Genomic DNA, 13,875 nt, shown 5'->3' on the forward strand with positions numbered 1-13,875 from the left:
AGGCGCCCCCACAGGGCATTTTTTAAAAATTAATAAATAGCAAGGGCCAGCAGCCCCCCAAGGACTTGCGGGGAACGGGAGCCAGCCCCATCGTTCTCAGTCTGACACATCACTGCTCAGTGACCTCTTTCTCAGCCGGGGCCGGGCACATGAGCTTCTGGCCCTGCGCTGCCCCACCTGAAGTGGTTTTGTGAGTCCTGCCGGCCAGGCTGCCTCGTGACCCGTCACACTGGCTCACAAAGGCTGTTCCCTTCCCATTCTTGCCTCTCTTAATCATGTCAAGTCTTCAGGATGCACAAGCCAAACTCCTTTGCCCGAGCTCCGTGCCTTGGAGGGGGTCTTGTGCAGGGTCATCGCTGTTGAGGTCATCACTGGCTTCGGGCATTATCTGGAGGTTCTCTGGTCTGTCTCACAGCTCCAGCCAGGGTGGCACACTCACAAACCTGGTTCGTTTTTTTGTTTTTTTTAGAGAGGTTTTTTTTTTTTTTTTTAGAGAGCATTCGAGAAGGGAGGGGAGGGGCAGAGGGAGACAAAGAATCTTTATTTGACAGAGAGAGAGAACGAGAAAGGGAACACAAGCAGGGGGAGTGGGAGAGGGAGAAGCAGGCTTCCCGCCCAGCAGGGAGCCCGATGTGGGGCTCGATCCCAGGACCCCGGGATCATGACCTGAGCCGAAGGCAGACGCTTAATGACTGAGCCACCCAGGCGCCCCCCCTGGTTCATATTTTTAAACATCACCAGGAAAAGAGATTCTGCTGGCACGGTTGAGAGTCTCACATTTATCCGCCAGTCCATCCGCCACACTGTCGTGGCTCAAGGAAGGGGAAGGGTTCATGATACGGAAGCCGGGCAGCCTTAAGGGGCCAGCAGGTCTGGGAGACTTCTGAGCTGACGGCCCCCCAATAGCACAGCCGGCCGTGTCTGAGGGGGTAGGCCTGCCATCCTGCAGTTGTCAAGTGAACAGTGCCAATCAGCTTCCAGCGTAGCCACCTCGGACACTCGAGTTTCCCAGGGAGCCCTCTGGGAGTGAGGAAGGGTGCCTTCCCCAGTGCGCTACAATGGCATTGGTGGGGCACGTGGCCTGAGGCAAGGGAGCTCTTGCAGCTTTAAGGAACACCTGTCTGTTAGCAGTCTGACATTTTAAGGTGGATTACAGAAAAGTGGAAGCTATTCAAGATAAGAGGCTTGAAAGGGAAAGACATGCAGAGAAGAAATCTACCGCGTCGTAACCTGTAGTCACAGGAGGAGAGTCAAGAGTCTTTTGCTGGGTCCCAAGTCTTGCCTGAATCCAGATACTCCTGCCAAAGAGGAGGATGTTCTCTTTAAAAAGGGCACTGTGAACACATCTTACATAACGACACATCATAGCCTGTAGTTTTAAAGCAAACGATGACGTTAAGATGTGCATTTTGTTTGCTAGTGGATTTCAGGTTATTTCGTCAGTATCGAGTGAAACGTTCACCTTTGGCGATGCCTGGGGACACACGGTTAGGGCAAATAGAGCAGGGCGGTTAAGGGCAGCAGCTTGAGAATCGGACCTAAGTAAGACTCCCAAGTAAGACTCCCGGATGTCCCATTCATCAGCCATGTGGGCACGTTAATTTAACCTCTCCATAGCTCTGTGTCTTTTTTTGTAAAATGGAAAGAAAAGGAACCTCCTTGCACGTGTGGGTGTAAGGACCAAATGAAGTCCTGCATGTAAGATGCCTAGCACAGGACCTGGCGCCTTAGCAATAGTGCTCTTTGCTAATGGCGGGCCCAGTGCTGCTGAGAGCCTCCCCTGGACTCTCGCTGAATGTCCACGATGGTCATTAAGGGATAGGCAGGGTTGTCATTCCCCTTCCACAGATGAGATAAGTGAGGCCTGATGAGATTAAGCTACTTGCTCAACGTCACAGAAGAGAAGCATTTGAAGGCAGACCTTGGGCAGGCACCATGGGCTACACCCCCTCCAAACAGGAACGCCATCACCAGCCCTCCCCAGCTACTGGCTTCTCGTCCCAGATCTCGTCTTGGTCTGTGGACCAAGAGCCCCTCCCTTGGTTCCCTGCAGGACCCCTGGGCCCTGACTCTTGCAGACATGACAGCATGGCCTCAGCAGCTTCGGCCTTAACCCCCGAGCCCTCCAAGCAGGACCAGTGCCACCTCCAGATGATGGTTTGGAGTTGAGAGACGCTTTGGATTTGGGGGGCAGTCCAAGGACAGGGCTCAAACTGCCCTGTGTCAACGGTTTTATCCTTACCTCGAGCAGCAGAGATGAGGTTTGAAGCTTTCTGGATCTTCCTGTCCCTATCCGTCCTTTCCCTCTGAGTTGGAGGCTGGCTGTGGGAGCTGGATGTGGCTGGTTGGGAAGGCCACATGAACCCCATTCCAGGGATGGGGTTTCCCAAACACAGATCTGAGTTCCCCAACCTCCCGCACACCCCTGGGTCCCGTGCTTTTGCTGACAAGCCAGCGCTGACTCCTCCTATAGCCAGAGACTCACACCAGTCCCCTTGTGAGCAGGACCCTCACTCCCCTGTTTCTCTTGGCTCCCACCCTCTCATCAGGGTCCTGCAGAGGTGAGAAATGTTTGTAGATACTGCACTAGATAATGTGTCTCCAACTCAAGTAGAAAAAGGCAGTTGGTTAAAAAGAGAAGTGATGCCCAGAACTTAATTTTAACGATGCGCCGTAATGGTCTTCACTATGTTATGCATTAGCAAAATGTTTGGTAAAGCTGTTGCCTTCTCTAACTTGAGAGGAACCCCACGTGCCTTCCAAGCTGGCAACCCACGGAGAAGAGGTTGGAAAGCCAGAAGCTAGTCCTCTCTGTCGGCTACTGTTGTCTGCATTTGGTGAGGAGTTACGAGGAGGAGGTGAGCTCGGGAAAGAATTAGATGGTGTTCAAGGGAAATAGAATCCGGAGATCCAGGGCCTTCCAGGGTTGAAAAATCTTCTACACCCTAAGTAGAAAAAGATGAGGAATAAGAAAAACGGGGGGCAACAAAAACCCAGTAAAACTTTTCCCTTGGATAATGTGCCTCAGGACAGGATCAGACTAGGGCATGCCTCCTATTTATTATTCTGAGTACCCTCAAGACAGTCATTGAGGAGAGGAGAGGTATGGAGGTGAACTAGCAGACAAGTTAGGTGCTAGAATTGTCTATGAAAAGACTTGGGGTGAGTGTGGCTATGGGCACCTAAAACTGACTAGAAGCAAATGGGTCTGTGGAGAATTGCATTGCCACCGGAACCATGCGCTGGGGCTCCCCTCCTCTCACAAATGAAAGTCCTTGACAATTTGCAGCTGTAAAAGGACCCTTGGACCTCCAACCGTGGACCTCAACCATGAGCAGGAAGGAGAGTATGCATCCCCGCAGGAGGACAGCCTCCACCATACCCATTTCAGAGGTGGCCAAAGTGGATGGTGGCCAAGGAGGAGGCCCCCAGATGGAAGAGCCGGGGCCAATGCCAACAGTGAGCAGGAGTCTCCGGCAAAGCAGGACCAGTGGGTGAAGGAGCCTCCCTGCGGGGCCGTCCCTGCCCCACCACTGTATCGCGTGCCCCAGGGGATCCGCGTGCCTGTCTTTCCGGTCCATGGGTCCCTGGCCCAGGAAGAGGCTCTTTGGATGAGAAGAGGCTGGGGCACCAGTGTCACCAGAGACCCCAGGCTTCAAGCCAGATGCAGGGACATGACAGGACTTTGGGTGGTGTCCCTTGGGGAGAGCGTGAGTGTGCTATGTGTGAGAAGAAAGACCGGCTGGTTTGGCGCTCAGAAGGTTGGGTTGCAGCAGAGACTACGGTGTCTGCCCACCGCACCGGCGCTTCTTCCTGAGCATCCGGGAAGACGACAGTCTCCAGCCTGCCTTCCGTAAGGCCGGTGCTGCGGGCTTGGGACTGGACGTGGGTGGAAGTAAGGAAAGCCACTTTCCGGCCTGGCCCTTCGAAACACCCCAGGTGATCCTCAGCCCACTCCTACCCTGCCGCAGACATCCAAGACATGTTCTAGATGGGGTACCTACACGAAGGAGGAAGGTCACCTGAACTCCCAAACTGCACGAATGAGGCATGAACCTTTCCTGTGTCAGATCAGGGCGATTTTGTGCTTTATTCATTTCCTCGTTACAGCCTCTCCTACTCTTGACTAGCACATCTTGCTCTGTCAGACACATAGTGCCGTTGAGCCTTGAACAATGTGGGGGTGAAAACCCACGTACAATCCAACTCACCAAAAACTTAACTGCTAGTAGCCTACAGTTGACCAGAAGCCTTATCAGTAGGATAAACAGTTGGTCAGCACATATTTTGTATGTATGTGTATTATACACTGTATTCTTACAATAAAGGAAGCTAGAGAAAGGAAAATGTTATTAAGAATATCATAAGGCGGGGCACCTGGGTGGCTCAGTTGGTTAAGCGACTGCCTTCGGCTCAGGTCATGATCCTGGAGTCCCGGGATCGAGTCCCATGTTGGGCTCCTTGCTCAGCAGGGAGTCTGCTTCTCTCTCTGACCCTCTTCCCTCTCGTGCTCTCTATCTCTCATTCTCTCTCTCAAATAAAAAAAATATATATATCATAAGGCAGGGGGGCGTGGTGGCGCCTGGCTGGCTCAGTGACTTGATCTCAGGGTTGTGAGTTCAAGCCCCATGTTGGGCATAGAGCTTACTTTAAAAATAATATTGTAAGGAAGAGAAAATACATTTACAGTACTGTACTGTATTTTTTTTTAAAGAGTTTATTTATTTTGAGAGAGAGAGAGAGAGAAAACATGAGTGGGGGAGGGGCAGAGAGAAAGGGAGAAGCAAGCTTCCCGCTGAGCTGGGAGCCTGACACAGGACTCAGTCCCAGGACCCTGGGATCATGACCTGAGCTGAAGGCAGACGCTTAACCGACTGAGCCACCCAGGCGCCCCAGTATTGTACTGTATTTATGGGGGGGGGAAACCATGTAGAAGAAGACCCACATAGTTAAACCCATGCTGTTCAAGGGTCAACTGTATATCACTGCCACTTAAATATCAGACCTCATTGTGGCCAGTCTTTCTCTGGTTCTGTGCTCCAGCCTTTAAGAGGCTCCTTTAACCTATTCTTGCCACAATCCCTCCCACAGGGCCTTTGCACATGCTATGTACTTGTGGTCAATCTGCCATCTCACTCTCCACAGTGACTGGGTCAAACATACCCATCCTCAGACCTGTGACTTTTCATTTCCCTCCATTCTCAGGAGATGACCTCACTGACTTCAGGGGAAATCAAAGCCATCAGATAGGTCCTTCCTTACTTCCCATATCTGCACAAGCCGTTCTGTTCCCACGCAGGAGCTGTCCCTCCTCCCACGTGCAGCCCATCCCTCTACCTGTACTTCGGATCCCATCCTTACCTCATTCCTTCCTCCTCATCAAACAGTCCTTATATGTTCATGTGTCTCACTCAGCGGCTTCCAACTGGCAAGCCCAGACTTCCTCGCCAGAGCCTTTCCCTTTCCTCCCCTTCACAACCCAACTTCTCCAACTTCCCCTTCACAACTGTACTTGTCTTCATTCCTTATCTTCCCCTGACTAGCTGTCCACTTCATTATCCTATGAGTGCGGCCCTCACCAGGTAGCGATGTTCTCTGCCTTTCTCATAAGCAGGGACGGAAGGTCTGCTAGCTGTGATCTGCCAACCCTTGCGTTCGCAGGAGGTCTCATTCATGCTCCCCACATGCCTCTTTTCAGAAGAGATTGCATTACCCCATTTCTACGTGAGGAAACAGAAACTCAGAGAGGCTTGCCTACGGTCACACAGCTGGGAAGCAGCAGGACAGGAAGGAAACCCAGGTTTCCCCAGATCTTGGTGTGTACTTCCCAACACCCCACCTGTCCCAGACTTACCCTGACCACTCCTTGCCTTCCTGAGCTTTGCCATATCCGTGCACCGTCTACACTAATATTTCCTTACTGTCTTCCTTGAGTCCCTTCTTTATTTAAACCAATTAATTTTTTAAAAGGAAACTTTACATCACAACTGTAAATGGGAAAAACCATATCGATGGTGTCACTTGCCAAAATTAACAAGGTAGCTATAAAAACAAATGCTTTGGGGATGCCTGGCTGGCTTAGTAGAGCATGCGACTCTTCTCAGGGTCACGATTTCAAGCCCCACGTTGGGCGTGGAGCCTACTTAAAAAGAAAAATTTTTTTTTCAATACATAAAATGTTGTGGACTTTTTCTAACATTGTATTATAAAAAATTTCATATGTACAGCAATGTCCAAAAGAGTTATACAGCGAATAACTGTATGTCCTATCCACCACTTAGATTCTACCATTAACTTTTTACTTACTGGATTCATCCATCTACTTTTTGATTCATTTCAAAGAATATTATAGGTATCAGAATGCTTCCCCGAAATATTTTGGAACACATATCATTTATTAGACTTACCCATTTATTTAAAGTTGCTTTATTTTGCTGTAAAATTTACATACAGTGAAATGCCCAAATCTTACCTGTATATTTGCTGCCTTCCGGCAGGTGCCCACACCAGACTCCTATCAGGAAAGGGGAATTACCATCACCCTAGAAAGTTCTCTCATGCTCCATCCCGGTCAGTCCCTACAACACACCTCCCCACACCCCAGGCAACCATATCTCTAACTTTTTCTTTCATCATAGATTAGTTTTGTCTGTTCTAGAATTTCATAAAGATGGAGTCATACGGTATGTACTCTTCTGTATGTGTCTGCTTTCAGTCAGCATAATGTTTTTGGCACTGCCCGCACCGGTATTTGGTCCTGTTTATTGTTGAGTCGAATGTATCACATCGAATGACTCTACCCCATTTAGTGTATTCTTTCCATGGATGGGCACCTGAGCTCCTTCTGGTATTGGGCTCCAGACAATTCTTCTTGTGATCGAATGTTTTTATTTCTCAGTAAATATCTAGAGGTAGAATTGCTAGGCCATACGTAGGTGTATGTCTAGTTGAAAAGCAAGTGCCAGCATGTTCTCCAAAGCAGATGTACCATTTTGCACTCTCATGGACAATGTAAGGGAGATCCAGCTGCCCTGCAAGCTTGCTGGAATTTGGTGTCAGTCAGTCCTTCAAAACCTAGCCATTCTTGTGGGAAGGAACTGGCACCTCCCTGTGGTTTTCATTTGCAATTCCCTGACGATGAATGATGTTGGATATTTTTTTCACGTGCTTATTGGCAATTCATATGTCTTCTTTTGTGGATGGCAGTTCATTTTATTATTGAATTATCGGAATCCTTTATACATCCTGCATACCAGCCCTTTGCTGATATATGTTTGCAAATATTTTTTACCGCGTCTGGGAGTTGTCTGTTCATTTTCTTCAGTGTCCTTTGAAGAGCCAAAGTTTTAAATTTTGATGAAGTCCAGTTTACCAGCTTTTCCTCTGATGGTGTTATTGCTTTTTGTGACCTGTTTCAGAAGACTTTGCTTCTCCCTGAGTCACGAAGGTACCTTTATATCTTGAATGAATTTTTAGATATGGTGTGAGGTAAGGTTTGAGGCTCTTTTCTCTTTCTGTAGAGATACCCAGTTATTCCAACATCATTTATTAAAAAGACTTCCTGTCCTATTGGCTTGCTATGACATCTTTGTCAAAATTCATGTCTGTAACTGTGGAAACAAACAAAACCACATTATTGAATTTTTAAAAATTTTAAATAAAATGTTCAAATGAAAATTAAATGCAGCTAAAAGTAGTCTAATTGAGTTACAAAAATTCATATTTAAAAATGAGTTCCTAAAAAAAAAAAATAAGTTCCTCACTAAGAAAAATGGGACTGTCAAGGACTGGTCTATCATGAAAGATTTCTTGGTTTCCTAGTATCATTTATATCTAAAATGAAAATCAAGTTCTCCATCAAAAAAAAAAAAGCCATTCTCTTCTTAAACCATGGTATGAACCAGCTTTGAGAATGCCAAGAGCCCATATGTATGTAGGTGGAGAGAGCCAAAGATGTTAACTGTCTTTCTGATACAGTTATCAGTTTGTCACATACAAAATGGTCATCAGCGTCCAGGAGGGTTTGTTGTGGTGATGCGGGTATAGTCAGTGCTTGGAAACCCACACCAGTGACCCTCATCACCTACAGGGCCCGTCGACCGTGTGGCAGGAGGGTCATGTGGTCGTGTGGGCAGTGCCCTGGTCAGTGTCAGGAGGACAGCCAAGACCATGCTTCTTTTAGCTTTCTCCCGAGCCTAAGAATGGCGACATGTGCGTACCGGGTGAGGCATGCCTCTCATTTTAGCTTCCCTACTCCTCCTAGAGAAAGGCAGACGCACCCAGGTCATCCCGCCTTTGCTGGGAACCAGAGGTGCACCAAAGCCACGCCACCTGCCCAAGGGTCGCTCCACTGGTGAGCTGGGGAGGTCGCACGTAAAGCCGGGCCGCCTGGCTCCACGCCCGCCCTCCTGAGCCCTCTGCAGGTTTGCCTTCTCGTAAGAAAAGAGCTTGGCACGCTGCCTTCACATACTGTTCCCATTACTTGGTGATGTCGGTTTATAAATTGTTAAAAACCTGTCTGTCTCCATCCATCCTAAAACATCAGGGAGTGTCCCTTTTGGGAGCCCTACATGGCTCCTTGGGTGCTCGCCACCTGCATCCTCCCCAGCACCTCCTGGAGGCCCTTTCTGGGGCTGCAGCAACCAGAGCACCCCAAATCCATCTCCCGCCGCGCGGGCAGTCCCCGTCTGTACCACACTAGCCTCGCGGTCCAGTGGTGACTCCCGACACCGCTTAATGGCATGGCCTTCATCTCTGACCACAGAACCCTCTCGTTTAGCTTGAGAATGGCTCTGTGTGAGCGATGTTAACAGAGAAGTGGCTTACGCAGATCTGGGCTGTAGGAAGACCGCCGGGACAGGGAAGGGCACTCCAGGCAGAGGGAAACTGCAGGGGTCAAGGAGCTGACAGAACGAGGGGCGTGTTTGGAGGGTCTCAAAATGGCTTGTGGTGAGGCTGGAGCAGCAGGGCACCTGGCCGGTTAGCCTATGATCATAAATACACCTCCCAATCTCAGTGGCTTAACAAAGCAACGTTTTATTTCTCACTTGGGCCAAGTCCAGTGAGAACGGGGCAGCTCCTTCATGGGGTGGCCGAGTGCCCCAGGCGCTGCCTTCTCAGGTCGCCACACACAGCGAGGGTCAGCAACGAGGCCTGAAAGGACGGCGGATTTTCAATGTCATGCCCAACCTTTTGCACTTAATTCTGAAATAATAGTGTTGAAAGATGATAAGGCTTCACAGTCAGAAAGGGCTAGGTTGTGCTGTGCTAACAACCAGCTCCGGATGGTGGTGGCCCCCGAGAGCTTGCTCACACCGCATGCGCGTCAGGCCTGTGGGGGGCTCCGCGTGATGTCTGTCGCTGTCGTGCCCGGCCTCACACTGGCTGAGCAGCCCCTTCTGGAACACTGCAGGTTCCAGGGACAGAGTGGCTGGGTCGGCCCAAGCTGCCGGAACAGAGCACCACAGTGATCCGGGCAGCCGACCTCTGTGCGGTGACTCAGTGACCCAGGCTGCTCCCATCTTTCATTCTTCTGTCCCGACACGGGGTCTCCAACCCACATGCACGGCCACTTGTAACTCCCTCCGGCTGGGAGTGGACACACTGTGTTTATAAAACCACAGGGGAGGCCGGGGAATGTAAAACCATCCCAGACACTTACCGAGTGCTTTCTCTGTGCCAGGCTGCGTGCTAAGCACTTAAATGTGTCTCTTCTGAATCACTCAGCCTGACTGTGTGAGTTCTGCTACGGGACTTCACCACTGTGACCTCATCATACAGCTAAGGGAACAGCCTTCGAGAAGTTAAGGGCGTCCGAGAGCACAGGGCTGGAGATTCGAACCCAGACCTCTGTGTATCCAGAACCCCTGCTCTGGACCCCTGCCCTGGGTTCCTTGCTGATCACTGCCGACAATGTCTTCATCCCCTTGGAGCCCTGGGATTGGGTTCTTATTTTCTGCTCTGTCTCATTTCATCTTCCCCGGGAGTCATGAATTTTTAAACCTCGTGCAAGATCAACCTATTCACCTAGAGGAGACAGTAAAAGAACAAGAACAGGCAGAAACGGAAGAGCCATCAAACAAGCACGCTGGAGTTCTTCCAGGAAATGTCCACCTGGGGCGGGGAACGAACCAGAAGAAGTTGTGCGGGCATGGCAGGAGGTGGAGAGTGAGTGCTCAGGTCATCAAGGGAATTGTTGCCTTTTAGGAAAAGAGAGACAGAGAGTGGACTTAGGCCATCAGACTCGGGCTACTGCCGTTTCTGGTGGTGAGGAAGGACCTCGAGAGAGAATGAGCTGGGGTACTGCTCTGGCTTTGGCACAGATGATGGACGGGTGGAGGAGGAGGTGTGGAGCCAACCATCATTTCCAGGACTGTTTGGAGAGAGAGGTCCAAGGCCCTGAGGCCAAAACAAACAGCACAGCCTTCTGTTCTGGCCCCGCCCTTATTTTCACAGGCAGCAGGACCAGAGAGGGTGGTTAATTAAGGAAAATCACACAGCCCTGTCTGTGCCGGAGCTGGACAGCGAAGCCAAGTTCTAGAAGAGGCTCAGAAAGGAGCAGGGATGTGACCTGGTCTCACTCAAGACAGGAGCCCTCCTGCCCCTTCCTCTCCCACCAAGGGATATGCACCCCAAAGAAATGAGAGCAGGCATTCAAAGAGATATTTGTACCCCCATGTCCATAGCAGGATTATTCACAGTAACCCAAAGTGGAAACAACCCAAGGGTCCATGCACGGCTGAATGGATAAACAATGTGTGGTACATCCACACAATAGATGTACACAGCCTTTTTTTTTTTTTTTTCTAAAGGAAATTTTGACACGTGCTACATTGGGGATGAATCTTGAGGACATGATGCTAGGTGAAATAAACCAGACACAAAAGGACACACACTGTATGATCCCTCTCACAGGCGGTCCTGAGAGCGGTCCAATTCATCCAGACGGAAAGTAGCACGGTGGTTGCCAGGGCCTGGGGGGCACGAGAGAGTGTGGAGTGAGAGTTTCATGGGCACAGTTTCAATTTGGGTAGATGACAAAGTTCTGGAGATGGATGCTGGTGATAGTCGTGCGACATCATGAACGTACTTAATGCCACAGAACTGTACACTTTAAAAAAAAACGTTGAAATGGTAGATTTTCTGTTACGTGTATTTTGCCACAATTTTAAAAAAAGGATAACCGAGTCCCCCCTCTGCGTATCACCCCCAGTCTCCCGCTCAGCTGCACCCCAGAGGCCCGCTTCCTGCTTCTTAGTCATCTTGGCCGATTAGGTTGATTTTAAACCTTTCTTCTGTGGATTTTCGCCCCAAGGTGCCCAGCACTGACCAAGGAGCTGAGTGCAGAAGAGGACAAGGGAGGCACAAGTTTCAAAAAAGAAAACTGCCATCAAAGCTCAGATTTTGGAGCTTTGGAGAACCTTCTAGTTCAACCCAGGAAGCAACATCAAAGCAGCCACCAACTTGCCCCTCGGGGCCAGCTGCCTGGATTCAAATAATGACCCCTCCCCTATACACTGTGTGACCTCAGACAAGTGAAGCAGCCTCTCTGTGTCTCAATTTCTTCATTTGTAAAATGCAGGTGCTGATGCTACCCCCCACCCCACCCAGGAGCACACCTCACTATGGTCAGGTTTGAATGTGTTAATACATGTGAAGCACTTAGAACAGTGCCTGATACCAAATAACAGCCCAAAAGAGAGTTTGCTATTATTGTCATCCAGATTCAAGTGAATTCAAACTTCTGCTTGAATGCCTTCTGGGATGGAGAGCTCACTCCTCACCAGGGCACCCTGTTCCCCCATTAGAAGGTTGGGTGTATTAGAAAGCTTTTCCCTCCTTGAACCTCTCTTCCTGACAAAGTTGGCCCTGCCCTCTGAGGCCTGTCATGAAGACACACGTCAATCAAAGTCAAACGACACCACCTGCTCAGGGGTGTGCTGCCTCGTTTGCCTGAGCTGATATTCCTCCGGGGACCCAAAGCTCACACAGCCCAGATCCCGGAGCGCAGATGTCTGTCCCCATTCAGGACTCAGCAAAGGGTGGTGCGCGCTAGCCCTGGACGCCCATCGGGGCCCTCTCCCATTGGTCCTGGCTGTGGAGTTCTGTGCACCAGGGCCCCAAAATCCTCTAGCTGGTTCCTGAGCCTCAACCTTCCAGGCTTCAGAGAGGAGGCAGCTGCTGGTGTCTGGGGCCAGCCCAAAGGTGTCTGTAGCCCTTCTTTCTCACAGGAGGGAAACAGGGCTGAACATTACTGCTCAGGACTGGGAAGGTCTAGAAAGGAGAAAGAGGTCACCCATCTGGCCAGGGCAGTCTGTCCCTTTGGAAAATTGCTGAGCTCAACCAAAGAGCGTTAAGAGTCTACCGCTACAGTCTCAGCACTTGACAGGTGCATTTGCCAGCATGTTCTAGCAGGGCGTGGCGTGGATTCTGGGGTCAAAGCTGGCTCTACCCCTTCCTGCCCGTGAGACCTACTACCCCTTCCTGTGTGTAAAGCGGGGGCAGTAACAATAGTCCCTGCTCGTAAGGCTGGACTGAAGAGTGGAGAGACGGCGCAGCTCTGCACCTGCATGGAAAATAATGCTTAATAAATGGGAACGGTTATGGGAAGAGGGGCTTGAGGTGGGCCCTGGATTTCCCACTTAAAATCTGGAAGGATCATTTAGTCTGCTGCTTCATTTTACAGATAGAAAAACAGGCCTCGAGCCAAGAGCTCCAGAACTCACACCGCAGTTTGGTTACCGCCCAGACCAGCACCTTGTGAGCAGCCCCGAGGCTCTTGCTTCTTGTAGGCTCTGGCCCTTGCCCTGCTTGCCAGGCCGGGCCCTTGTGTTCTGGAGGGCAGGTGAGGCAGGGTGGCTGGGGCAGGGGCGATAGTGGCTCTCCCCCTCCTCTGTTCCCTCCAGGAGCCCCCTAGCCTTATGAGGGCAGCACCTGCTGCATCTCCTGCAGTTCTGAGTGACAGCCGCTGGGTGTCGCCACACAGCAAGAAAACAAAAACAAAAACAAAAACAAAACGACGGGTCGCTGGGAGCCCAGACCTAATGGGAGTTCCGTCTGGGAACAGACACCTCCCAGAACTGCCCCCCATCGTCTGTGGGCTCCACGCCAGGCTGTCCCCAGCAGCTCCAGAGTTCCCCTCACAGCGCTCCTGACGATTTCAAGCCTTTCACCACCTCCTCTGCCCCACCAGCTGCTGAAAGGGAGACCTGGCACAGCCTCTCGCAGCTTGAGCTCCCCCCTCCCACAGTGCTCCACAGCCACGTGGGACCCATCACCGCCCCCGGCCTGCCAGTGCTACCCACCTTTGCCCTTGCAGGGCCTCCAGGTGGCGAGCCCTCCCTCATCTCCATCTGGGACGGGCCTGCTGCCTGCTAGACACTGTGCACAGAGGATTCCGAGTGCTTTATGTGTACCGCAACCCCATAGGTAGGTACCATTTTCCAGAAAGGGAAACTGAGGCACAAGTAACACGCATCGAATCTTAGTTGTTAAGTAGTAGAGCCAGGGCCTATGCCATCGGCTTCAGAGTCTGAGCTCTTGCTGGTAACCACTTTTCTATGCACACTCCATCCCTCTCTCCTGACCACCCACGGAGGTCTTACCCTCCTGTGTGTTTCATGGGTGGGGCTCACCAGAGCCTCTGTCATTAGATGGGGAGAGCAGGACTGTGTGAATTCACCTCTGGCCTTGCAGCTTCTGATCCCTGAACAGAATAATTACTCTGATGGGGGCCTCTGCTTGGCCCCGGGCACCTCTGAGTCCAGGACCTCTCTGCGGGGATCAGGCAGGCTCCGTCTCTGGCAGGTCCAGTCACTTCAGGCCGACTGCAGCTAGGGCATCTCCTGGGTGGGGCAACCCCCTTTCCCTTGCCAC

The sequence above is a fragment of the Zalophus californianus genome, chromosome 11, assembly GCF_009762305.2.
Source record: "Zalophus californianus isolate mZalCal1 chromosome 11, mZalCal1.pri.v2, whole genome shotgun sequence".
Lineage (NCBI taxonomy): Eukaryota > Metazoa > Chordata > Mammalia > Carnivora > Otariidae > Zalophus > Zalophus californianus.